Source organism: Protopterus annectens, chromosome 5.part1 (assembly GCF_019279795.1).
Source record: "Protopterus annectens isolate FY-2018-M chromosome 5.part1, PAN1.0, whole genome shotgun sequence".
Lineage (NCBI taxonomy): Eukaryota > Metazoa > Chordata > Ceratodontiformes > Protopteridae > Protopterus > Protopterus annectens.
The window spans coordinates 558,071,671-558,098,725 of NC_056736.1; the positions used below are offsets into that span (position 1 = coordinate 558,071,671).

At 45.6% G+C, this 27,055-nt stretch overlaps 1 protein-coding gene across 2 annotated transcripts in view; it reads right to left on the reverse strand.

Annotated features, from left to right (window-relative positions):
* RB1 (RB transcriptional corepressor 1) overlaps positions 1 to 27,055 on the reverse strand; it is a 3,440,561-nt gene that overhangs the window by 3,240,138 nt on the left and 173,368 nt on the right. The window lies entirely within an intron of this gene.

Sequence of the window (27,055 nt, forward strand, 5' to 3'; positions counted from 1 at the left end):
CACTGCAGATCATGCACTAATAACCAAGTAAAAAATGCAGGGTAATGAAGTAAAAAAGAGAAAGTGGCACTTCCCTACCTAGCTGTTAAAAACAGAGGAGTTTAAGGAATGGGTAGTGGAAATGATTTGAAAACTATTACAGAAGGTAGAAATCTCTTCAAAAGTTATAACCAGTGAGTGGGATAAAATGAAAAGTAGTTTAAAAATATGAAACATAAAAGAGAGAGAGATGGTTAACAAGTAAACAAAAATGATGTACCTCACCAAAAAGATGAATCTGTGCTCTATCTTTCCTCCACCAATGGGTCGCGGATCTGATCTTGGCCTCTTTTTCCACACTTAGGGTCTATATCTCAGGCTCCTTCGCTTACCCACAATTGAGTTTGAGTTTGCCCACAATATACTGAAAAATATTCAAAATCAGATCCATAAAATGTGATACCTCACAAAAAAAGGCAAACAAGACACACAAGGAGTGACATAAAGCAACCTGCTCTGGATCTGTAACAGTGTGAAACTCTTGTATGCAACTAAAGGTCATACCAACAGTGTAACAGGGAATCTTCCATGAGATGGAAGGGGTAATGGAGTTAGGAGGCTCAGGAAAGATGGAAATAGACAACACAGATGCACTGTTATGGTGATCACAAAACGTTTGTCTCTGATGTCTCTTCTGCCTATTCTTCATCCGATGGGAGAGAGTCCCCAGCTACTTGATTCCCAGGGTGATTCTCATGGAAGGATATTCTGGAGGATGGCAGAACTGAAAGCCACACTATCCCTGAAAACATATCCAGTTTGTAAGTAGTAATAAATGTTTGAACATTGGACCAAGTGGCAACAGCAAAGATATCATTAATTGATGTCCTTGATAAGAAGGCAGAAGTGGATACAGATCTTGTTGAATGTGCTTTCGGTAAAGTCAAACCTTCGTCCTTATAGACTTAAAAAGTGCAGCTAGTTAACCACCTTGCTAAGGTAACTTTTGACACAACCTGATCCAATTTCAGTTTGGAGAAGGCAGCAAACAATTCGTCTGACTTCCTAAAGGGTTTTATTCTTTGAAGGCAGAACCACAATTGTCTATGTACGTCTAACAAATGAAACATATACTCCCCTTTACTGTTGAAATTTGAAAAGAAAATGGGCAAATTAATAGTGAATACTGATTCTGAAGCCACCTTGGGTATAAATGACAGATTGGTAGGTAAAGAAACTGTCTTTTTGATAAATAGTATATGGAGGTTGACAAGACAAGGCCTGGAGTTCAGACACTGGCTGAAGTAATAGCCACCAGAAATACAGTCTTCCATGACAAGAACTTTAAATCCACTTTGGCTGCAGGTTCAAAGGGAAATAGGAGAGCACAGTAAGATCCCACAGAGGAGTTGGATCCTTGATAGCTGGTCTGAGAAGAATGGTACCTTTGAGTTAGACTTCACACATCTTAAGACAGAGAGGAACAATTTTCACCAAAGTGGAAATTGGACATTGCAGCTAATCATAGAGTAACTGGCTCCATCACAAAATACTGAAAATGATAAAATTTAGCACTACTGATACCAGAGCTAGTGAAGGGTCTAAACATCTCTTAGATGCTTAAATGGAAAACCTTTTCCATTTTTGTAAATTTTTCTTGTTGAAGCTCTCTGAGATGATGTGATATGTACCACTTGAGAAAGTCTGAATTGCCTGGCCATCACTGGAAGTGGAGTAACCATGCAGTCAATTTTAGGGCTTGAATATCTGGATGAGGCATTCCAGATGTTTAAGACAGAGGGTGTATCAAATGAAGCCACAGGAAGGGGAACCACACCTGTTGAGGCCACTATGGTGCAGTGATGATAACCTGGCTCACAAGCTGTGATGCTTTCTGTAGAAACTTCAGTATTAATGGAGTTGATGGGTATGCATACAGAGGACCAGACAGCCAACTGTGGGTCAAAGTGTCTCTTGCTGCCTCCTCCTCTGGAGGGATCAGGATAAAGAAAGTATAGTTTTGTACCTACCATATATGTAGATGTTAGAGTGTTGACACTGCTGCAGTCATTACACTTGGGTTATCCTGCCGTCACGCGGTCCTGCAGTCAGCCAGGGTTCCAAAGTCTTGGTCCGGCGTCGTTTGCTGTTGCCTCTTCCCTGACGTCAGTGCGACAGGGGTATACAACATGCAGCCAACGCCATTTTCTTCAGTTTTTCTTGCTCCAGATGTCAGGTGCCCCCAAATAGGTAGGCAATTCAAATTGCTAGTAAACAATACAAAAGAAAAGCAAACAACCATTTTTAGATTACTCCCCCTAGGTAAAAAGGGTAGATGTCCTAGGTAAGTACCAGAAAGTAAGAGGGGAAGGAGGGAGGGTAAGATGGACTGCAGCAGTGTCAACACTTAAACATCTACATTTATGGTAAGTACAAAACTGTACTAAGTTCATCGTGTTACACTGCTGCAGTCATTACACTCGGGTGGAATCCCAAAGCTAAGGTAGGGAAGCTGGATCTATAAGGCATTAGGGGTGGCTATAAGGCCCTGCAGTACAGCAGTGGCGAAGCCAGCTCTAGATTTGGAGTATAAAGGCAAATGGTAATGTTTGGTGAAGGTATGCACAGAACTCCATGTTGCTGCTTCCAAAATATCCTTGGTAGGTACTCCTCTGAGGTAGGCAATTGAAGTGGCTGTTGCCCTGGTGGAGTGAGAGCTAATGCTGCTAGGTACAGGTTTCCCATGGTGGGTATAGCAGAAACGTATACAGTGTCCTATCCATTTTGATATAGTCTGCTTTGAAATGGCTTTTCCCTGTACTCCTGCAGCGTATGCTACCAATAATTGCTCAGATTTTCTGAAAACTTTGGTTTTGTCCAAGTAGAAGCGTAACTGTCTGTGAATGTCCAAAGAATGTAGCAATTTCTCCCCTTTGTTCTGTGGTTTTGGATAAAAAGTTGGCAAGTGAATAGTTTGGTTCAGAGCCACACTTGATACCACCTTTGGCAAAAACGTAGGGTTAGTTCTTAAAGACACCCTGTCCTGGTGGAAGATGAGGAAAGGTTCCACTGCCATTAGTGCCTGCAATTCTGAAACTCTTCATGCTGATGTAATTGCCAGTAGCAGAGTAGTTTTCCAAGAGATGTATTTTATTTCTGCTGTGTTAGCTGGCTCAAAAGGAGGTAGAGTTAACTTTTCCAAAACAAAGTTGAGGTCCCAAGTTGGTGTAGGTGCTCTACGGGGTGGTCTTATGTTTTTAGCCCCTCTGAGGTATTGTTTGAGCAAAGGATTAGAAAAAATTGGTGGATCCGTGTTGTAATGAGCAGAGATAGCTGAGGCGTGGATCTTGATGGATGAAAAAGAGAGGCCCTTGTCCAGCATCTCAGTTAAGTATTGCAGTATCTGAGGAATGTTTGGGACAAGAGGGTCAAGACTGTGCGCTTGGTTCCAGGCACAGAATCTCTTCCATTTATCCGAGTATGCTTTCCTGGTGCTAGGTCTTCTGGCCTCCAGAATGACATCCATAACAGCTTTGGAGAGCGGCATTGCTTGCTTGACTAGGGAATTTTCCATGCAGATAGGTTTAAGGTCTTTAGCTGGCTGTGAAGTATCTGATTGTTGTGCTGTGTCAGCAACTCTGGGATTTGAGGCAAAATCCAGGGTGGTTCTTGTGCTAAGTTCTTTAAGATTGGGTACCAGTGCTGGCGTGGCCAGTCTGGTGCAATCAGTATAATTTTTGGCTCTTCCTGGCTGGCTTTTATGAGTACCTTTGGGAGGAGAGGTAAAGGAGGGAAAGCGTATACTTGTAGCTTTTTCCAGCTGAATGAGACTGCATCCACTTTCCATGCTTGTGGATGGTAGCTCCTTGTGCAGAATTTCTGTAATTGGCAGTTCTTTGGGGAAGCAAAAGATCTATGTCCGGGCTCCCTCATTTTGTGTTATCATTCTGAATATTTGTGGATTCAGTTTCCATTCATGTGGGTGTAGGAATGTGTGCCCCCTTGCTTGTTTATGTACCACATAACTGTGGTGTTGTCTGTCTTTAGTAGTAATTGTCCTGGATGCAGTAGGTCCTTGAAAGCTATAATAGCATTTTGTACAGCTAGCATCTCTTTTTGATTGATGTCTTTGCTCTGTGGGCCACTCGCCCTGGATACATATTCCTGCCATGTGTGCTCCCCAGGCGTAATCCGATACATCTGTTATCAGTGTTTGCCTGGCTGTGGGTTGAGTGAAAGGCTGTCCATTGTTGAAGTGACAAGCTTGTGCCCACCATCGAAACTCCTGTTGTAGGCAAGGAATTAGTGGTACAACGGTTTCCAAACTTTGGCAGTGTTGAGACCACACGCTCTTTAGGTACCATTGTAGTTTCCTCATATGCAGTCTGGCATATGGAATTAGTAGTATGCAAGATGCCACGTAGCCCAAGGCCTGCAGAATTTTTCTTGCAGGGAGTTGGGTCTTTGTTGCCATTAATTGAAAATATTGAGCCAGTTGTCCTTGCTTGTCTGGCATGAGATAAGCCATCTGGGCCATTGTGTTCAAGCTGGCACCCAGGAATATTATCTGTTGTGAGGGCACTAGTTTTGATTTCTTTTCGTTTACTGTGTACCCCAGGCAACTTAAATTTTTTACGTACGCCAGATGCTTTAATAGAATGTCCTTGCTCTCTGCTTGAATCAGGCAGTTGTCCAGGTATGGATACATTTGAATTCGTTTTTGCCTGCAAAATGCAATTACTGGTGCCAGGCACTTTGTGAAGACCCTGGGCACAGTAGATAAGCCAAAGGGCAGTGCAGAGAATTGATAGTGCATTGAACCAGCTAGAAATCTGAGGTATCTTCTGCAATTTTGTCTGATAGGGACATGCAGGTATGCCTCTTTGAGGTCCAATGTCACGAGCCAAGCTTTCTTGCTCAGCATGGGAAGAAGCTGCTGTAGTGTCAACATCTATAATTTCGATACATCCAGGTAAGTATTTAGTGCAGAAAGGTCCAGAATGGGTCTCCAGGCTTTGTCCTTTCTGGGAACCAGAAAGAGTCTTGAGTAAAATCCTTGTCCTCGTTCCTGTGGTGGTACCTTTTGAATAGCTCTCATGTCCATGAGTGCTGTAATTCGTCTTTGAGCCTCTGCCCATTGATTTGGTGGCAGATTTGGCATTCCTTTTAGCCTTGGCAGGGTGTGAAAATGGAACCTGTAACCTTCAGATACAATGTTGAGAACCCATTTGTCTTTGGTGATGCAATGCCAGTTGTGATAGAAAAGTGCCAGTTTTCCTCCTAAGGGGCTGCCAAGAGAGAACTGTTTGGCAGCTGTAGTGGAAAGTCATTGAGTCTCTTTTTATAAGGTTGAGGCCTGTCTTCTTCTTTCTCTCCTAAGGGGCTGCCAAGAGAAAACCGTTTGGCAGCTGTAGTGGAAAGTCATTGAGTCTGTTTTTTATAAGGTTGAGGCCTGTCTTCTCCTTCTTTCTGGCCTGGTGTGCCCCACTGTCGAGGCCTGTAAGGCCCTTGTGTCTGACCTCTACCTTTTGGACGTCTGTATCTGCCCCTTTGAGGTCTGTCTGTGACTGGAAAGGACCAATTTTTTGTTGGCCAATTTCTGCTAAAACGAGGAGGCTGAACCTGTAAGAAATCTTTCACCGTTTTCATAGATTTTGCCTGATCCTCCATCTTCATTAATACCTCCTCTGCCTCAACTTCAAACAGCACATCCCGCTGCAAAGGTGCACCCAATAATTTTACCTTAACATGATCTGGTAACGTATGTTCTTTTAACCAAGCATGCCTTCTAATGACAGAGCCTGTAACTGCTGCTCTACAGGAGGCCTCTAAGAAGTCAAACTCACATTGCAAAGTATGTTTTCCCACTTGTTCAGCAGCATGCAATAAATCCTGCATTTCTTTTAAGTTAGGAGGATCTGAATCTGGAAGCATCTTTTGTTTCAACTGAGACATCAAAAATTGCTGATATTTTAGCATGTGAAACTGGCAATTCAAGGCTCTTATTGCTAAAGTTGCAGACGTATATACCTTCTTTCCCCATCTGTCTAAAGCTCTGGAATCTCTGTCAGAGGGAACTGGGTATTTTGCTGATGAGGCCTTAATCCCTTTTGGTCCCTGAGAAATAGTTTCAGGGTCAGCAACAGGGCTTTTGTACAGAAACTTGTGAAAGTCAGGGACTCTGTAATATCTATCAGATTTAATTGGGGCTGGGGACAAGGAGTCAGGGTTCAAACTGGATTCAGTGTACACATCATCCACAATGTCTAGAACTGGCGGGATAGCAAGGGGTCTGTGTTGAGGCAATAAAAGGAAGTCTCTGAGCCTTTCCTTGGATTCTGAGTAATCCTGACCTTCCCAATGGAAATGCTCCCTCATGGTATGTAAGGTCTCCCCCCAAAGGAGTAATCCTCAGGTGGAGAGGCTGATGGAATTGATTCCTCAGCATCAGAATCCTCATAAGGGGGTAAAGAATATCCTAGGTCCGAGGAAGAGTCAGAGGAAATGGACACCTGGTCAGAAGATTCATAGTCTGCATCCTGTCTGGGCCTTTTATCAGGAGGGGGATGGGACCCCCTGATCAGGGTGATTAGGTCCTCGGCCATTTTTAGCATTTGTTTCTTAGGCATGGAAGCCTGTCCTGGAGAGAGTTGTGTCTGTTTCTTGGCTTTTAAGGGGGGCTTAGACTTAACAGAGGGTTTAATGGCTAACTGGGTAGGTCTGAAAACACCCTCTGTAACTGTGGATTGCTCAGCTACTTTGATTCTTTCTGTAGGTTTAGGATCGGTAAGCTGAAGGCCTAGTGCATCCGAAGGCCCAGCCAGCTCCACGTGGGAGTCGGATGCAGTCTGTGGTTCTGTGGAAGCGGTTGTCAGGGACTGCATAGGAGCCTCGCTGAAAACCGGAGAACCGGTGACCGGCCTAGAAGAGGCCTCATCAGTTTTGGGCCTCGGATGCCTGTCCTTGTCCTTTTTATGCATTGCGGTCATCGGAATTTCCGATGGCATGGTGTAATTGAATTTTCTACCAAAATAATGTCGGGCAAAATCAAACCGACGTTTAATAGTGCGCTTGTTAAACCTAGCACAAAACCGACAACCAGTGACGTCGTGGTCAGGGCCTAGGCATGGAATACATTAGGAGTGGAAATCCTTATGAGGTATTTGCTTCCCACAAGAATTAGAAGTTATGTACTCACCATAACGTTCCATCTGAGTAGGTGTATTTATTTGTCTGCAACCTGTGGGTTATGGATCCGATATCGGATCCGAACTGGCATGGTTGACCAGCTATGGATCCAAGCTCTCAGCTCCTCCCCTCACCCATAATGCCCTGCTCTACCCTCATGACCTCAGCTCGAGTTTGCCAAAAGCAATAACACCCTGAAAAAGGGTAACAGAACATATGCAGGAAACTGAAAGGCCAGGGGGATAGGAGGGCGGGATGGTTGCAGACAAATGAATACACCTACTCAGATGGAACGTTATGGTGAGTACATAACTTCTAAATCTGACGTAGGAGATTCATTTGTCTGCAACCTGTGGGACAGAGTCCCCAGCTACCTGAATCTTGGGCGGCCATCATGGAACGATATTCCGAGCACCGGAGCCAAAGGATGCTCTACCCCTAGATGCAAGATCCAACTTGTAGTGGGAAATAAAAGTATGAGATGAAGCCCACGTGGCTGCTGCACAAATATCATCTAGAGGAATCCTAGCCTTAAAGGCTGCCGAGGTAGAGACTGACCGGGTTGAATGGGGTACACCCTCCGGTGGGCCTTCCTGAAGCTTGATAAGCCAATAAGATACATTGTGAAATCCAGCGAGACAGTGAGACTTTAGAAATTGGCTTGCCCAAATTAAATTTAGCAAAGGAAATGAACAACTGGTCGGATTGCCTATGACCAGCCGTCCTGTTTAGATAAAATCTAAGTTGCCTGTGAACATCTAAGGAGTGAAGCTTGTATTCACCTTTGTTTTCATACTTAGGAAAGAAAACAGGGAGGTTAATGGATTGATTAATGTTTGCTTCAGAAGCTACTTTAGGAAGAAAGGACGGGTTGGTCCTGAGGTAAACACGGTCCGGATGAAAGACCAAGTACGGAGGTTTAGCTGATAATGCTTGGAGCTCTGAAACTCTCTTGGCCGAAGTAATGGCTACTAAGAAGGCAGTCTTGAACGACAAGAATTTGAGATCTACCGTAGCCGGTTCAAGGCGGTCAAGGCCTGGAGAACTAAGGAAAGGTCCCAGGGAGGAACCGCTTGTTTTACAGGAGGCCTGAGAAGGAAAGTACCTTTAAGGAAAATTTTACACAACTTGGCCGACATGAGTGGATTGGAGTCATGACCAATGTGATAATGTGAAATTGCCGCAAGTTATACTTTGACCGTGGAACTGCTGGCACCATCATTAAAAAGAGTGGTTAAGAAATCAAGCACTAAAGGGAGAGGAACTGTGAAGGGGTTCAGGCCTTGCCGCTCCGCCCACAAAGAAAACCGTTTCCACTTGCTACGGTAGACTTTCCTAGTGGAAGGTTTATGAGCTGCCACCAGGATCGCCTTAACAGGGGACGAAATACCGGGAGTCCTGATCAGGAGTGGAACTGGAGCAGCCAAGCGGTCAGCTTCAGGTTGTCCAGGTTCGGAGGAGATAAGTGGGATGGATGAGATATCAGATCCGGAATGGGATCTAGAATCCAAGGAGGATTCACCGAGTGAGACCTTAGGAAGGGGAACCAGATCTGTCGAGGCCTAAATGGAGCAATGAGAATCATTCTGCACCCCACCAGAGAGGCTTTCTGAAGAACTTGGAGCATCAGAGGCAAGGGGGGATAAGCATACAGAAGACCGGGTGGCCAAGCATGCACCAGAGCGTCTCTTGGGGAACCTCCTGGAGGAGGTATCAGAGCGAAAAAACTGTCGCACTTGGTGTTTGAGGGAGAGGCAAAAAGATCGCAAGAAGGAGTTCCCCACCGCGAATATGCGCCCGCTACTTGAGTATTGAGAGACCACTCGTAAGGGGTGAGAATGGTGCGACTGAGCTTGTCCGCCAGGATGTTGGACCGACCCGGAATGTGCGTTGCTATGAGAAAGCAGTTGGTGGAGATTGCCCATTCCCAAACTCTCATGGCTTCTCGACAAAGAGGGTAAGACCTGGTTCCTCCTTGCTTGTTGATATACCAGACAACCGACATGTTGTCCGATTGAATAGCAATGGTTCCCAAGGGAAGAAAGTCCTGAAGTGCAGGCAACCCTAAGAGCACTGCTCTCATCTCTAGAACGTTGATATGCAGTAAGGTCTCTGAATCATTCCACGTGCCTTGGACGGTCCGGCCTGCAAAATGCCCCCCCCCCACCCGAGGCGGGAGGCGTCCGTGGTCACCGTGGCGAGAGGGGGAGAAGCACAAAATGGGCGGCCTCCGTGGAGATCTGGAGAGTGAAGCCACCACAGGAGGGACCACTTGCAAGCCTTGCTGATCGCAATGGGATGATGCATAGGAAGAGCAAGGTACGACCACTGTACTAAGAGTGTCCACTGGAGGATGCGCATATTGAACCTGGCGAGAGGAAGAAGTGCTATAGCAGACGCCATGGACCCTAGAGCCCTCAGGACCAACTCCGCGAACTGAACTTGAGTGGAGAATGGCCCGCACCTGGAGCTGCAGATTTTGAACTCTGTCCGCAGTGAGGAAGGCTTTTAAACTCCTTGTGTCTAACCTGGCCCCTATAAAATCTATGATCTGTGTGGGTGCTAGGTTGGATTTTTGTATTTATAGTGATGCCCAGACTGGGAGCAAGATGGAGAAAGGAGTCTCGCCAATAGTAGTAGGTGCCTTGTTCCGGCGGTAACGGGCGAGTCGTACAGGTACGGAAAGACCTGCACCCCTGAAGCCTCAGGTGGGCCGCTACCACTGCTAATACTTTGGTGAACACCCTGGGGCTGTGGTGAGACCAAAGGGAAGGACCCGGAACTGGTAGTGACTGGCTCCCAGCCGGAAGCGGAGAAACCTCCTGGAGCGCCTGTCCATTAGTATATGGTAGTACGCATCCTTGAGGTCTATGGAGCACATCCAGTGATTTTCTCCCAGAAGAGGGAGAATAGATTGCAGAGTGACCATTCGGAACTTTTCCTTGGGAACTGCCAGGTTCAAGAGAGAAAGGTCTAAAATTGGTCTTAGATCCCCGCCTTTTGGCACTAAAAAGAACCTGGAGTAGAACCCTGATCCGATCTGGTCTGGGGGGACGGGCTGGATGGCTCTTTTCTTTAGCAGATGGCCAATTTCTGCCAAAGCGGCCTCCCGTTGACCGGGTGGAACGTCGGGGAGGGACTTCAATTTTGGTAAGTGATGAAAGGGGATGCGGTATCCTCTGGATATGATCTGGAGAACCCAGCAGTCTGATGTTATGGACTCCCATGCCACTAGGTGCTCCGAAAAACGTCCCCCGACTGCCTCCAGAGTGGAGCAGCCGGGCAACCCCTCAGGGTTGCTGCGCGGGCCGTTCAGAGAAGGGTTCTCTGGACCCGAAGTTCCTGGGAGCCCCTCTGCCTCTAGGGCGGCATCCTCCCTGTCCTCCTCTGCCACGGAAGGACTGGTTGTCCGGAGCAGGCTGGGATTGCTGCGACTTCCGGAACCACATCTTCTTCTGACCCTTTTGGTTCCTAGAATAGGGCCTCTGGGGTGCAGAGAAGCGGATTCCGACGGCAGACAGCGTCTTCCCGTCCTTCTCGCTCTGGGTCAAAATGTCGCGAACAGTTTTGCTAAAGAGGGCAGAACCATCGAAGGGGGCATTCGCAAATGATGCTTTGAAGGGCTCTGAGAAATCGCAATGACGGAGCCAGGCCTGACGTCTAGTGGCTAGACCTGCCCCTGCTGCTCTAGCGGCGCCTTCCGTAGCATGGGAGAGTAGCCGCATAGAGGTATTGGTAACTGACCTGAGAGTGGCCATGCGGGTGGAGTGCAGCACTTTGTCCTCCTCCGACATGGACTCTGGGGGAGATGCAGCGTATTCTTTAATAAGATCGTGCTGCATCCTAATCATGTGTGCCAGGTAGTTCAGCGCCCTTACCGAGAAGGTCGCTGAACTAAACATCCGCTTCCCCAAGCGGTCCATCATCCGAGACTCCTTGCTCGGGGGATGGACTGAGGGACTCTCCTGAGCAAGTTCCCTCTTGGTGGCCGCCACCGTCAACATGGCATCTACCAGAGGCCCCTTACTCCAATGGGCACGGTCAGCCGGGGGACTGAGGATCCGGTCGGGCCTTTTAGGGATTGGCTCCACGGTGTCCGGTTCCTTCCACGACCTGGTGGTAATGAGGTCCACCAGGGGGTCGGCAGGAGGGGACACCCAAGAGGTAGACGGGCCCGCTTCAAATGCCTCCAAGAACACGGACTCGTCCAAGGAAGACTTGGGGGCAGACCACCCCCCCTTATGCGGAGCATTTCCATGATGTCTCCAAATGAGACATCCTCGGGGGGTGACCGTGGGGAGCCTTCCCCTTCCTCCAAATCCGTGTCTTCCGTGAGACTCTCAGGGGAGTCAATGTGCCTCCTTTTGCACGTATGCTTGCGAGGAACATCCTCTGGGGGGCTGTCAGAGGACTCCTCGCAAACAGTAACCTGTTCCCGGGGAACAGCTTGGGGCACAAGAGCGGGCTGTCCCAAGGGCCAGATGGTGGAAGCCTGACCCAGTGCAGAGGGAGCGCGTGACGGAGCCGAAACAAGTGCCGGGGGTCCGGAGACCCTCAACAGGGCCCTCTCCACTACATCAAAAGCCGAAGGGGGGCCGACCTCGACCAAAGGATCCGACAATCTGCTCCTCGGATCCGAGAGTGGATCGGAGCCGGCGCGGCCGGATCCGGCGACAGTGCGCCCGACACAGACGGCACCGGCGAGCACTGATCCCCGGATCCGAGGCTCGGATCCAGGCTCCGAGAGGTCGGATCCGTGCACTCGAGGGCAGGGTCGGATCCGGTACCAAGTACTATCGGCGCCGACCCACCCCGCCCGGCTGCTCGGCTCCAACTGCTCAACCCGGTAGCGGGTCGGAGAAGGAGCAATTGGCTTGAAAAGGGTCGAAGCTCCCCAGAGGGGAGGCAAGAGCACTCCCATCTGCATCTGGGCCTGGATGAACCTTCTCATCATCCGTCCAGATCAGCCGACTGGTTATAAGTTGATCTCGACGAGGCTACCGAGGTAGGCCTTGAGTGCCTCCTCGATAGCCTCGACGGAGATCGGGTCTCCTCCTCCTCAGGTCCCGTGAAAACACACTGGAGACCGGAGCCGAGGAGGGGAGAGCCAGCAGACAGGAGGCCAGGGAGAAGCCCGCTTGGCGGGCCAAACAGAGGTCTCGCCCGCTGCTTATGGTGCTTCTCCTCCGTCCTTCTTCCTAGCTTCCTCTCCTCCAACCACTAAAGGGAGGTTGAGTCCCAGGAGGAGGAGGGGAGCTGGAGAGGGACAACCGTGGTAAGAGTTACCCGGAGTGGAGGCCGGAGCCGAGTCTGGTGGCAAAAGACCCGCCAGAACAAGCTTGGACCTCCGCTCCTTCAATGCCCTGAGGTTGAACCCTGCACAAATGGAACATCCAGATGTGAGGTGTTCAACCCCCAGGCATCTAACACACCGAGTGTGGCCATCAGCTGGGGAAAGCTTATGGCCACACTCGGAGCACTTAGAAAAAATAGCTTTGGGCTGCTCAGACATCCCAAAAGCAAACAAACAAGTTACTAGAACTAAAAAGTGAAGTAACAAAAAAAAAAAACACTCACAGGCCCAAACTCACACTACACTACCAGCGAGGGGAGGGATATAAAATTAAGTTTTAAACACTAAAAAAAAAAGTAATAATGTAAGACGGAAACCTACACTTTCACACAAATTTAACAAAAACTTTTAACTTTGAGCACTTTAGAGACTAGAAATAACACTTAGCTGGAGAGCTGGAAAAACACAATCTGGTCACCATGCGCGGCAAACGAGATCTGGGGTCATGAGGGTAGAGCAGGGCATTATGGGTGAGGGGAGGAGCTGAGAGCTTGGATCCATAGCTAGTAAACCATGCCGGTTCGGATCCGATATCGGATCCATAACCCACAGGTTGCAGACAAATGAATCTCCTACTTCAGATATACAGTTATTAACTTTTACTGACATCAGTCTGAAGCAAGAAAAAGTTTCTCCAACGGGGTACTTAGCTTTTTTAGAAGACTTCAGCTCTGGATTCGAAATGAAAATCTCAGGAGTCGGCCGACCGGCAGTTGCGAACTGCTTCTGCTTCGGGCACCGCACGGCAGGAAAGACGGAAGAAAATGGCGTCGGCTGCATCTTATATACCCCTGTCACACTGATGTCAGGGAGGAGGCGACAGCAACCGATGCCGGACCAAGACTTTGGAACTCTGGCTGACTGCGGGACCGCCTGACGGCAGGATAACCCAAGTGTAATGACTGCAGCAGTGTAACACAATGAACATCCTACTGCATTTGGAACTGCAGAGAGAGGCAAAGAAATCTCAGCATGGTTGACCCTACCAACGAAATACAGCTTTGACACTTTTGGATTAAGAGACCAGTCTTGAGGTACTAAAATATACCTGCTTAACCTGTCAGCTGGTATGCTAGACCTGCCCGGTATGTGCATTGCTATTAGACAGTGGTTGGAAGATTTCATCCTCTAACACACTTGCATCGTTTCTCAGCCCAAGCAGTAAGACTGTGTACCTACCCAATTTGATGATGTAAGACACCACCAACATGTTTCATCTGGATAAAGACCATGCCTAAAAGGAGGACCTCCTGAAAGTCCTGCAAAGCTAGGATGATTGCTCTCATCTCAAGGACACTGATGTGACCTCCAAAGGGAACTATGCTGCTTTGGACCATCCTCTCCATATAATGCCCCCTCTCCCACCCTAGTTGGGAAGCATCCATGGTCACCATGGCTATGAGAAAGGGAAGGATGAAGGGACAGTGACGGGACATTTCCAGGGACTGGATCCACCGATCTACATGTTCTCTGAAGAGGTTGACAAAGTATATTGGAAAGGACATGAGCGAACGTCTGATGAACCACTGGACTGCAAACATCCACTGTAACACACTCATATAGAATATCACCAAGAGGACTGGGATAATGAAAGCTGCTATTGACCTTAGAAGCTGTAGCTCCACCCTATCCAAAGGGGTTTAAAAGGATAGCAGTTTTAAAGCTCAATTTTGCTGAGTGGATAATCTGGTCTGTGGTAGTTTGGGTATCTGAATAGAAGTGTCCCAATGTGCATCTATGAATTCAAGGACTTGTGCTGAGATTTGTTGCAACTCACTGCAATGCCTAGTATGGAGCAAAACTGAGGGAAATGGTCCCGGGCCTAAACTAGAAGATGCCAAGTAAGAGGAGTGAGGATCCAATCGGTCAGATAGGGGAACATCCGGAACCCTAGCAGTTTGAGAGGAGTTGCAACCACTGCCACGCTTTTGCTGAACACCCGAGAGCTGTAGTGAGGCCAAAAGGCAGTGCCTTGAATTGGAAATGACAGACTCCCAGCCAGACACAGAGAAACCTTCTGGATTACCTGTCTATTTGTATCCTGAAGGTCTATTGAGCATATCCAATTGTCCTTACATGGCAGGAGGAGGATGGGCTGTATCATGACCATTCAGCACTTGAAGTGTTTGACAAACAGTTTTAGATAAACGAGGTCCAGGATTGTCTTGAGGTTCCCATTCCATTTTGACACTAAAAAATGAATCTCAACTAAGTTCAGAACCCTTGCTAGTTTGGTGGGACCTTTTGGATGACTTTGTTAGCAATTTCACAATCTCCAACTCTGCTGCTTTTCTTTGAAAGGGTGGACACAGGGGGGGGGGTCTTTATGTTTTTTTTTTAATCCATCCCCAACAATAACAGCCTCTGGTGAGGAGACTGTCTACACCCAGACATCTTTGGTGATGAAACTCTAAGACTCTGGCTGCAGAGATAAGTGCCCTGACTGCCTCCAGAGTGCAACTTTTGGGCAATCATTCAGGAGCCCTGACAAGGCTTTTCAGTGAAAGGATCTCTAAAACCTTGAGTCTGAAGACCTCATCTGCCACAAGGGTGATCCCTGCCATTAGAATACCTCCCTCTGCCTCATGGGTGATCTATCCCCAGAAGAGTCTTGGGAAAACCTTTGAACTTATGGAACCACATTTTTTTACCCCCTTTCTGTTTTCAAGAAAAAGTCCTCTGCAGGGTTGAAAACCATACAGCTACGGCAGAAATAGTTTTCCCATCTTTCTCACTCCTGGAGAGTGTGCCTTTGATCTTCAGGCCAAACAGAGTGGACCCAAGGGGGCATTGACAAAAGAAGACTTAAATTTTGCAAAATCATACAACTGCATCCAGGCATGCCTCCATACTGGAATGTTTGTGCCTGCCTCCTTTGCACTGGAAAGCAACTGCATAGATGCATTAAAAAGGGATTGCAGGGTTGCCTGTTGTGAATCCATGGTTTTCCTGCCTTCTGCATACATGGACACAAAGTCCATCTAAAAACTTGTCAAGTGTACCAAGTAATTTAGTGACCAAAAAGTAAAGATCATTGGAAAATAGACACTCTTCCCATAATTGTTCAAAGCCCTAGAGTCTCTATTAGCAGGGTGGACAGACGAGTGCTCCTCAGCAAGCTCCTTTTTAGGGGCTGCTGCTACCACCATGGCATCCACTGCCAAAACTTGCTACAATGAGAGTGGTCTTTAGGGGTGACTAAGGGCTTATTGTTTTTTTTTCCAGGATCTGTTCCACTGCATCCAGTTCTCTTCACACCCAGTGAGAGATAAAGTCAATCATTTCATCAGCCAGGGCAACTACTCAGGAAGAAGCTGAGCCTGTGTCATAAACCTCCAGGAAAATGGATTCCTCCAGAGACAGAGCTTTGGAAGACCAACCTTCTTTCTGTCTCAAAAGTTTAGGATTTCCCCAAAGGGTGAACTGGGGGACCCCTCCCCTTCACAGAAAACTGTAACTTCTGTTAAACACTCCTGTGGGTGGTCAATGTGCCTCCTCTTACACCTATGCTTCTTAGGAATTTTGACAGGGGGATGTTCTAGGGAAGACTTGGAAGTCTGAACGGAGTCCTGGATGTTTACTGCCTTGAGACTTGTGTGGACCGGCTGCTCCGATGGAACAGAATGACCAGATTCAGGACCCAGAACTAATAGCTGTGGAATGGGCGGAGACAAAAGAGGGTATAGATGTCTGAACTCCTAACTTAGAGAAGATTCGCTCTAATGTCTCATAAGCAGAAGCCAAACGGGAACCCAAAACTGCTCCAGTAGGAGTTAAAGCTACCACACCAAGGTGGCCAACAGAATCTCCCTGGCCCTGCCTCGTGACTGAAATCAGAAGAAAGATATGAAAAAGAGTTAACCAAGTTTGACTTCCAAGATGGGTGCACACTGAGTAACAGCTTGTTTCCTGCTCTCCCAGTATGAAAACAGAAATGGTCAGTAGACTTGCGTTTATGGGTAAATTTCAATAACTGCCTAGTAAGTGCACTGCCTTGATGCCAAGTAATAAAGAAATACAGAAGATCAAGAAAAAAATCAGCTACAAAAATTTTTTGATGAAGTGCAATCTAAGGAGGAAAAACAAAAAAAGTGTGTTCAACAAAAAGTGAGCTGTGAAACAGAAGGAGATTCTGCTTCTTGTTTTTCTGGTAAGAAAGACCACAGAGAGACTATCGCTGAAACCTTTTCCAGTATTTCAATGGAAAATGTTGGAGAGAAGGAAGGAATCATGAGAATTGACAAGAAGAATCGAGAGTACACTGGAAATGAAGCAGATACAGGATTTGGCCGATTGAGAAGAACAGTAATAAAACCACTAACTCAATGTAGGATTACAATGCAATAATTAGATTTGTGAAATATGACTGAAAATCTGGAAATATTTGACTTTTTCAAAATTTCTTGCATTTGTGAGGGAGACTAAAATGCCCTACTTCATGTCATTAATGTTCGGAAAATGCTTTGGGGAGGGGAAGAGAGGGAAGAAAGCTAATTGTAAGTAAAGAAAACATTTTCTTTTCTTAATAGTACTGTATTTGTGGTGTATGGTTTTCTTTGCATGCTATTTTTAAATGTAATGAGGATTGTAAACAGATGTTTCTTTTTTTCCCCTCCTCTCCGTTTCCTCTTGTACAGTTTTGAGAAATATAGGCAATACAATGTAAAAAGGCCCAGTTAAAAAGGCACAATAATGTTAAAATTAATGTGCTTATTTTTATTCTAGCATGGGGAAATGACTGTATTAAGGATCTTAGACTAGTTTAAAGAGAGAGCAAGTAAATGAAAAATATTGAATATTATGAGGCTTTTTTTCTAGCAAATGCATGTACACTTAGTAGCAATTCTGCAGCTTGTCTTCATATTTCCATGGAACTATCTGATAAAGAAAAACTGGAGACTGTCTGGTGGAAGTGGACTGGCTGGGGGGAAAATAAAGTAGAGAGAAATTGGCTAGGATATAATGCTCTCTGGAAGCAATTGGGTTTTCCCATCTGGGAGGGCTGTAAAGATAAGACAAAAGCAATTAGACTTGAAGTAAAGTTCTCTCATTTTGTTTTAATGCAATGGGGATACTAATATAAACAGGTGTTTTTTTTCTTTTTCTCCCTTCATTCTTTTTCTTTGTTCAGTTTTAAGAAATGTAGGACATTGCAATGTAAAAATTGGGGGGGGGGGTCTGGTTAAGAGAGTATGACAAAAAAACAGTGTGCTTTTTCCCATGCTTGCATCGGGAAATGACTAGGTTGAAACCCTATATGCTATCCAGTAACAAATTTATTACAAAGCATGTAAATGAAAAAGAATATTCAATATTATAAGGCTATTTTCTGGTAAACAAGGTACCCTTAGCAGTTTTGTGTCTGGTTTGCATGTCATTAGAAGACAATTTGTTAAAGAGAAATGACTTGGAGAAAGTGTTTACTGAAAGCATTTAAGTGTTCTTTCAGCTGGGAGAGCTATAAAGACAGACAAAAATCAAACATCACTTAATTACAGCACAGGCTGTACCATGCATCTATAGCATGACTAACATTTCTTTTAGGTTAACTCTAGCCTGTCTATATGGCTATCAACTTTGAAGTTTTGTTCTTATTAGGAAGAAAAAACTTCAATATTTGAAGATGTACATAGTTGTATGTATTATTAAGTTGATAGTTTCTGTTTGAGGGCTTTCAAAAAGACAAAAAAGTTATGTAATATGTGGCATAGGCTCAAATGGATATGATAAGAAACAACTGTATAAAAGACCAATCTGCTGAAAGTACAGTTGTATACACTTACCATAAATGTAGATGTCCGAGTGTATTCACTGTTGCAGTCATTACATTTGGGTTATCTGATTGCAGTAGCCCTCAGTCGGCCTGATTAACAATGTCTTGGGTCCTACGTCGGTTGCTGTCTCTTCTTCCGTGACATCAGGTCGTCAGGGGTATAAAAACATGCAGCCGACATCATTACATCAGTTTTTCTTGCCCCAGATGTCAGGTGCCCCCCTAATGGGAAGCAATTAAATCTATAAATATACAAGGTTATACCTCCAACAAAAAAGCAAATACACCAAAAAGCTTTTAGGCATTGAAAAGGAGAGAAGAGATATAGCCAAAAAGATGTCAGGGGGCTGGAGGGAGGGTAACCAGGACTGCAACAGTGAATACACTCGAACATCTACATTTATGGCAAATGTACATAACTGTACTATGTTCTTAGTGTTTCACTGTTGCTGTCATTACATTTGGGTAGATTCCCAAAGCCAAGGATGGGAGGAGGAATTTAGATAGCATTAGGACCAGCTATAAGGCCCTGTAAAATTGCAGTGGCAAAGCCAGCTCTGGATTTAGAGAAAATTGGCAAATGGTAATGCTTGGTGAAAGTATGTAGAGAACTCCAGGTTGCAGCTTCCAGAATGTCCCTGGTAGGTACGCCTCTGAGAAAGGCTGTAGAGGTAGATGCAGCCCTGGTTGAGTGGGGTCCGATACCTTGTAGGATAGGTTTTCCATAGTGCTTATAGCAGAAATGAATGCAATGGCCTATCCATTTGGAGATGGTTTGCTTTGAAATAGCCTTCCCCTCTGTCCCTGCAGCAAATATCACCAGCAGTTGTTCAGATTTCCTTTGAGGTTTAGTCCTGTCCAAGTAGAATTTAAGTTGCACATCTAAGGAGTGCAGTATCCATTGCCCTTTGTTCTGTGGATTAGGAAAGAAGGTTGGCAAATGAATGAACTGATTAAAGGCCACACAGGATACCACCTTTGGCATGAAAGAGGGACTGGTCCTGAGGGACACCCTGTCCTCATGAAAGATGATGAAAGGCTCCACTGCCATAAAGGCCTGTAATGCAGATACCCTTCTTGCTGAAGTGATGACTAAAAGGAAAGCTGTTTTCAAAGAAGGAATTTTAAATCTGCAGTAGCAGCTGGATCGAAAGGAGGAAGGGTGAGTTTCTCCAATACAAAGTTAAGGTCCCAGGCTGGAGTTTGAGCTCTCCTGGGTGGTCTTAAATAATTTTTTGGCCCCTCTGAAGAACTGCTTGAGCAGTGGATGAGAAAAGAGGGGAGGGTTCTGTGTTATAATGAGCTGAAATGGCTGAGGCGTGAATTTTTATTGAGGAAAAAGACATGCCCTTGTGAAGCATCTCAGTTAAGTATTGTAAAATCTGAGGTAAACTGGGCACTACTGTGCTCATCCCTTGAGATCGATTCCAGGCACAGAATCTTTTCCATTTTTCAGCATAAGATTTTCTAGTACTAGGCCTCCTTGCCTCTAAAATGATATCCATCACTGATTTAGTGAGGGATGGTAAAGGAGAGCTTAGGTAATTAGCCAGGCTGCTAGGTTCAGTGTTTGAAGCTGAGGGTGCAGAATCTGGTTCTCCTGCTTTGACAGCAGGGTAGGATTCTGAGGCACGTGCCATGGGGCCAACAGTGACACACTGCACAGGTGGGGGTACCAGTGTTGGCGTGGCCAGTCTGGTGCAATCAAAATCATCCTTGGTTTGTCTTGTTTGATCTTTAGTAGTACTTTGGAGAGCAGAGGCAGAGGTGGAAAGGCATAAACTGATAGGTTTGTCCAGCTGAAGGACAGAGCATCCACTTTCCTAGCTTGTCTGTGGGGAGTCCTTGCACAAAATGTTTTCCAGTTAATAGTTCTGGAGGGAGTCAAACAGGTCTATATCTGGGCTCCCTCCATTTGCTTGTCAACATGTTGAAACTCCTTGGTTCAAGTTTCCCCTTGTGTGGGTCCATGAGGTTTCCGCTTAGTCCGTCTGCCAGTGTATTTAGATTTCCTGGTAGGAATAGAGCTTGTAGATGCAGTTGGTAGCTAAAGGCTGTGTTCCACAATGCCATGGCTAGTCTGCAGAGGGGGTAAGAATGTGTACCCCCTGCTTGTTTACGTCACATAATAGTGGTGTTGTCCCGTCTTTACCATTAACTGTCTTGGAAGAATGTGGTCCTTGAAGGCTGTCAGAGCATTCTGTACAGCTAACATTTCTTTATGATTGATGTGATGGTGCATTTGAATTGGGTTCCATTTGCCCTGAATGCACTTCCTTGCCAGGTGCGGCCCTCATGCATAGTCTGATGCATCTGTTAGGGTTCGGGCAGCAGGGGGGTTAAGCGTGAATGGTAGTCCCTTGTTTTGTTGGCAGGCCTCTGCCCACCAAAGGAACTCTAGGCATAGGCAAGGAATGATAGGAATCATTGCTTCTAGATCCGGAGAATGTTGACACCATAGGCTTTTTAGATACCATTGTAGTTTCCTCATATGCAGTCTTGCATATGGAATTAGAAGAATGCAGGAGGCCATGAACCCCAAGGCTTGTAGTATTTGCCTTGCAGATAGCAGGGTTTTTGTGGCCACTTGTTTGAAGTAGGTTGTCAAGTGAATCTATTTCTCTGGCGTGAGGAAAGCCATCTGGGAAGTTGTATTCAAGCTTGCTCCCAGGAATAGAATTTGTTGACAGGGTAACAGGTGTGATTTCTTTTCGTTTATGGGGTACCCCAGACAATTTAGCACCCTTTGTATAAAACCCAGATGATTCAAAAGTATGTCCTGGTTTTCTGCTTGAATTAGACAATCGTCCACATATGGGTATATTTGAATAATTCTTTGCCTGCAAAATGCAATGACTGGAGCTAGACACTTTGTAAATACCATGGGCACAGCAGACAAGCCAAAGGGCAGTGCAGAGAACTGACAGTGCGTGTAGCCTGCTTTGAAGCGTAGGTATCTTCTGCAAGATTCCCCGATTAGAATGTGCAGGTATGCTTCCTTTAAAACTAGCGTTGCCAACCAGGCATCTTTGCTTAGCATAAGAAGCAACTGGTGAAGAGTCAGCATCTTGAATTCTGGAATAACCAAAAAGGTGTTTAGGAGTAGACAGGTCCAGTATAGGATGCCATGAATTGTCTTTTCTGGGTATCAGGAAAAATCTTGAGTAGAAACCTTGTCCCTTTTCCTCTTCTGGAGCCAAGTGAATAGCCCCTATGCTAAGAGAGAGATAACTTGCTTTTGGACCACTGTCCAACCGTTTGGAGTTGGTAACGTGTGGAAGTGAAATTTGTATCCTTGGGACACTATATTTAAAACCCAATTGTCCTAGATAATGAGTCCCCAGTTCTTTGCTTGTAGTGCAGTCTTTCTCCACAAGGGGGCAGTCAGTTGAGGAGTGCTTGGAAGTTTTAAAAAGAAGTAATTGAGACAGTATACCATAGGGGGAATTTTATTATTCCCAGGCCCCCCACAGTGCTTAGTCCTGTGTGTCCCCTGGGACTGAAGCTTGGGTGCTCTGCTGGATCTGGGTTTGGACTGACAAGGTCTGGAAGAGGCAGGACAGGACCAATTCTTAGTAGGCCAATGCCTACTAAATCTTGGAGGTTGTACTTGTAAAACAATTCTTTAACAGTTTGCATAGATTTAGTTTTTTCCTCCATCTTTTTAAGAACAACTTCTGCCTTGTTGCGAAACAGGCAGTCCTGATTTGAGGGAGCATCCAGTAATTTCACTTTAACATGATTTGGCAAGGATTGCTCCTTAAGCCAAGCATGCCTTCTAAATACAGACCCAGTTACCGCAGCCCTGCAAGATGCCTCTAGTGAATCACAACCACATTGCAATGTATGTGTACCAACTTGTTCAGCAGAATGCATTAAATCCTGTAAATCCTTATTTTCAGCACAATCAGGAATCAACATAATTTTCTGTTTAAGCAATCCAATAATATGCTGCTGATACTTTAACATATGAAACTGGCAATTCAAGGCCCTAACGGCCAAAGTTGCAGAAGTGCATACCTTCTTAACCCATCTATCCAGCACCCTGGCGTCTCTATCAGATGGGGTAGGATTTTTGGCAGTACTAACTTTAATGCCCTTGGGTCCCTGTGAAACGGTTCAGAATCCACAGTAGGATTTTTGAAAAGGAACTTGTGAGAGTCAGTAACCCTGTAATATCTATCAGGTTTTCTGGAAGCAGGAGGTAGAGTCAGGGGCCATGCTAGATTCCGAAAAGGCATAATCAACAATGTCCAGTACAGGAGGTATAGCTAAAGGCCTGTGCTGGGGCAAGAGTAAGAAATCCCTAAGCCTCTTTTTAGAATCAGGGAAATCCCGACTTTCCCAATGAAAATGCTCCAAGTGTATGCAAGGTTTCACCAAAAGAGAAATCCCCAGCATCAGAATACTCATATGTAGATAAGGGTAAATCCTGGTCATCAGCGGAAACAGAAATTTCAGAATCCTGGTTAGAAGTATCATATGCAAACTCAGTCCTAGGTCTTAGAGGGGAAAGGTTGGCTTCTCCTGATTAAAGTAATAAGGTCTTCAGCCATTCTTATCATTTATTTTTTAGGCATAGAGGCCTGACCATGCGGTCTGAGCATAAGTTTTCTATGCATGATTCAAGTTTTAGGCCTTGAAGAAGAAGATGGCATCGGTTTAATATGCAAGTCAGTAGGCCTGAATGCACCCTCAGAAGCCGGTGCCTGCACAGCGGCTCTGGAGCCATCCAAGGTAGAGATATCCACAGGTTCCACAGCTGAAGCATCTCGTGGCATACCGGACTCTGAATGGGTCTCAGTAGAGGCCTGCGAATCTGACGTAGCGGGTTATCAGGGGCTGCGAAAGCACCTCACTGAGTACCGGCGAACTGGGCGGCCTGTCTCTGTCTTTATCTTTGTGGTTTTTTCGGAATGTCAGTAGTCGGATGGCTTACCGAAGACATATCAGGATAATTGAACTGAGCACCAAAATATTTAGAAGCGCAAATATACCGACAACGGATACTTCATGGTTTAAATAAGGCACAAAACCGACAGCGAGGTACGTCATGGTCAGGGCCTAGGCAAGGAATACAGTACAAATGAAAATCTTTATGAGGTATTTGCTTTCCACAAGAAAAATGCAATTATTTACTTTTACTGACATTAGTTTAGAGCAAGAAAAAGTTTCCCCAAAGGGGTACTTAGCTTTTAGTTGAAGACTTCAGTTCTGAAACTCGAAAACAAAAATTTCAGGAGTCGGCTGACCGGCACTTGCAAACAGCTTCTGCTTCGGACATTGCATGGCAAGAAAGACTGATGTAATGACATCAGCTGCATGTTTTATACCCCTAACATCACAGAAGAAGAGACAGCAACCGATGTAGGACCCAAGACTTTTGTTAATCGGGCCGACTGCGGGCTACTGCAAGCAGATAACCCAAATGTAATGACTGCAACAGTGAAACACAAAGAACATCAGTATATGCATGTAACATAAAAGTTGGAACTAGACATTTAACAAAAAAGCAGTGATACATAAAAGGTGGTAATGATAACTATTTAAGAAAATGATGCTTTCTGTAATGTCTTTCAACATGAATAGTCTTACAGATAATATAAAAAAGAAAGAGTAATAAACTTTATTAAAATGTAGAGTGCAAATAGCAGGAGACATACAGTACAGTTTTGTACCTACCATAAATGTAGATGTCCGAACTGGATAGCATCTGCAGTCATAACAAGTGGGTTGTCCTGTCGTCAGGCAGCCCTTCAGTCGGCCGGATTCCAAAGTCCGGGTCCGGCTTCGGCTGATGTCGCACTCCACCCGACGTCATCTCTGTTGGTCTTCGGGTATAAAGGCATCAGCCGACGCCATTTTCCTCAGTGTTTCTTGCCCCAGATGCCAGTAGCCCTCTTGCAGGCTAAAATTTGGGTAGATGCCAATGTTTTCAAATAGATAGAGGTAAACACAACAATAAGCATGTATGTACATATACACAAACAAATACACCATAAAAGACTCCCCCCCAACAGCTAGCTATTAGAAGGGTAAACACCCTAGGAGTACCACAGAGGGGATGGAGGGAGGGTAATCCTGACTGCAGATGCTATCCAGTTCGGACATCTACATTTATGATAGGTACAAAACTGTACTATGTCCTTCATGGATGCATCTGCAGTCATAACAAGTGGGTAGAATACCATAGCCAACTAGGGAGGAGGATAAAAGTAGATTATGGTGTGTTTAGGATCCCTTGCAGTACAGCAGTGGCAAACCCTGCTCGGGATCTGGAATATAGAGGCAAATTATAATGCTTGGCAAATGTATGCACGGAGGTCCAAGTAGCCGCCTCAATAATGTCTTTGGTTGCCACTCCTCGTAAGAAGGCTGTGGTAGTGGCTGTTGCTCTTGTAGAGTGAGGTCTTATGTTCTGTGGAATTGGTTTTCCATGGAAGGAGTAACAGAATCGTATGCAATTTCCTATCCATTTGGAGATTGTCTGTTTGGAAATAGCTTTTCCTTCCCTTCCTGTTGCATAGGCTACAAAAAGTTGGTCAGTCTTTCTGCTATTTTTTGTTCTGTCCAAGTAGTAGCGTTGCTGTCTATGTACATCCAAGGTATGCAGTATTCTTTCCCCTCTGTTTTGTGGGTTGGGAAAGAAGGTAGGTAGGTGGATTGCCTGGTTTAAAGATACTCTGGATACCACCTTAGGCATAAATGTAGGATTAGTCCTCATGGACACTCTATCTTGGTGGAAGATTAGGAAGGGTTGCACTGCCATTAAGGCCTGTAGTTCTGAAACCCTCCTTGCTGAAGTAATTGCCAGTAGGAAAGCAGTTTTCCATGACAGGTGTTGTAGGTCTGCTGTTGCTGCTGGTTCAAAAGGTGCTAGTGTCAACTTTTCTAGCACAAAGTTTAAATCCCAAGCTGGTAATGGTGGTTTCCTTGGAGGTTTTACATTCTTGATTCCTCTGAGGAATTGCCTGAGCAAAGGGTGAAAAACAGGCGTATCAAAGCTGTATCCTGCTGAAACAGCTCAGGCATGTGTCTTGACGGCGGCCTAGGACTGGCCTCAATGAAGAAGTTCGCCAGATACTCCAGAATGTTAGGCATATCTATGTTTGACACATCTTTTCCTCTTTCCGCACTCCAGATGACAAACCTTTTCCATTTTCCAGCATAGTTCCTTCTTGTTGGAGGTCTGCGTGCTTCAAGAATAATGTCTTTAACTCTTTGGGAAAGTTCTGGAATAGCTGCTGTTATGTGATGGTCCATGCAGTCAGTTGCAAGGTTTTAGGTTTGGATGTATGATGCTGTAGTTGTTCTGCGTTAACATCAAAGGCATCAGGGAATTGTCCACATATTGTTCGAGACATGCTCCTCAATAGTGGGTACGAGTGTTGTGTTGACCAGGTTGGAGGTATCAGGATTGTCCTTGGACGCTCTTCCTTGGTTTTCAGTAGTACCTTGTGTATCAAAGGAAGAGGCGGGAATGCATATGCTGTTAGGCCTTTCCAGTTGAAAGAGAGCGAATCCACTTTCCATGCTAATGGGTGGAATGTCCTTGTGCAGAATTTTTGAGCTGGTGATTGAGAGGTGATGCGAATAGGTCTATCTGTGGCATTCCCCATTTCTTTGAGATGGTCTTGAAGATGTCCGGTGAAGCTTCCATTCGTGGGCATCCAAGTGGTTCTGCTTAATATGTCTGCTAGGGTATTGTCTTTCCCTGGTACAAATATTGCCTGTAACTGGATGTTGTAGCTGAGTGCCAGGGTCCACAGCTCCAAGGTCATTCTGCATAGGGGGTATGAATGAGTGCCTCCCTGCTTGTTGATGTACCACATGACTGTGGTGTTGTCTGTCCTTATCATCAACTGGCCCTGTTTGAGAAATGGTTTGAACTTTTGGATTGCCAGTTTTACTGCCAGCATTTCTTTTAGGTTGATGTGCAGTTGAAGTTGATCCTGTGTCCACAATCCTTTCACGCATTTGTCCAGCATGTGGGCCCCCCATCCTAGGTCTGAAGCGTCTGTTGTGATGGTCTGGCTTGCTTGACATCTGCGAAAGGGTAGGCCTGGGTTTGACTGGCATGCCTGAGCCCACCATAGGAACTCCTGTTTTAAGCATGGAATTAGTGGGATTTCTGTTTCTAGACTGTGTCTGTGTTGGGACCATAAATTCTTTAGGTACCACTGTAGTTTTCTCATATGTAGTCTGGCAAATGGAACCAAGATTATGCATGATGCCATGAAGCCCAAGGCCTGCAGTACTTTTCTTGCTGTTAACTTGTTCAGTTTTGTTAGTGCCAAGAAGTATAGAGGGAGTTCTTTTTGTTTTTCTGTAGTCAGGAATGCCATTTGTTTTACTGTGTCCAATTCGCCCAAGAATGTCCTTGTTTGGGATGGTATCAGCCTTGACTTTTGTAAATTGACTGTGTATCCCAGTGCTTGTAGCAAGTAAATGACCCTTTGTAAATCTGTTGTCAGCTTGCTTTTGTTGTCCCCTTGTAGCAGGCAGTCGTCCAGGTATGGGTAAATTTGAATTCCCTGAAGTCTGCAATGGGCGATTACTGATGCCAGGCATTTTGTGAATACTCTGGGCTAGTAGATAAGCCAAAAGGCAATGCTGAGAATTGATAGTGCTCTGATCCTGCAAGAAATCTGAGGTATCTTCTGCAGATTGGTCGAATGGGGACGTGCAGGTATGCCTCCTTGAGATCTAGAGTTACCAGCCAAGACTCCTTGCCCAGCATGGGAAGAAGTTGCTGTAGGGTC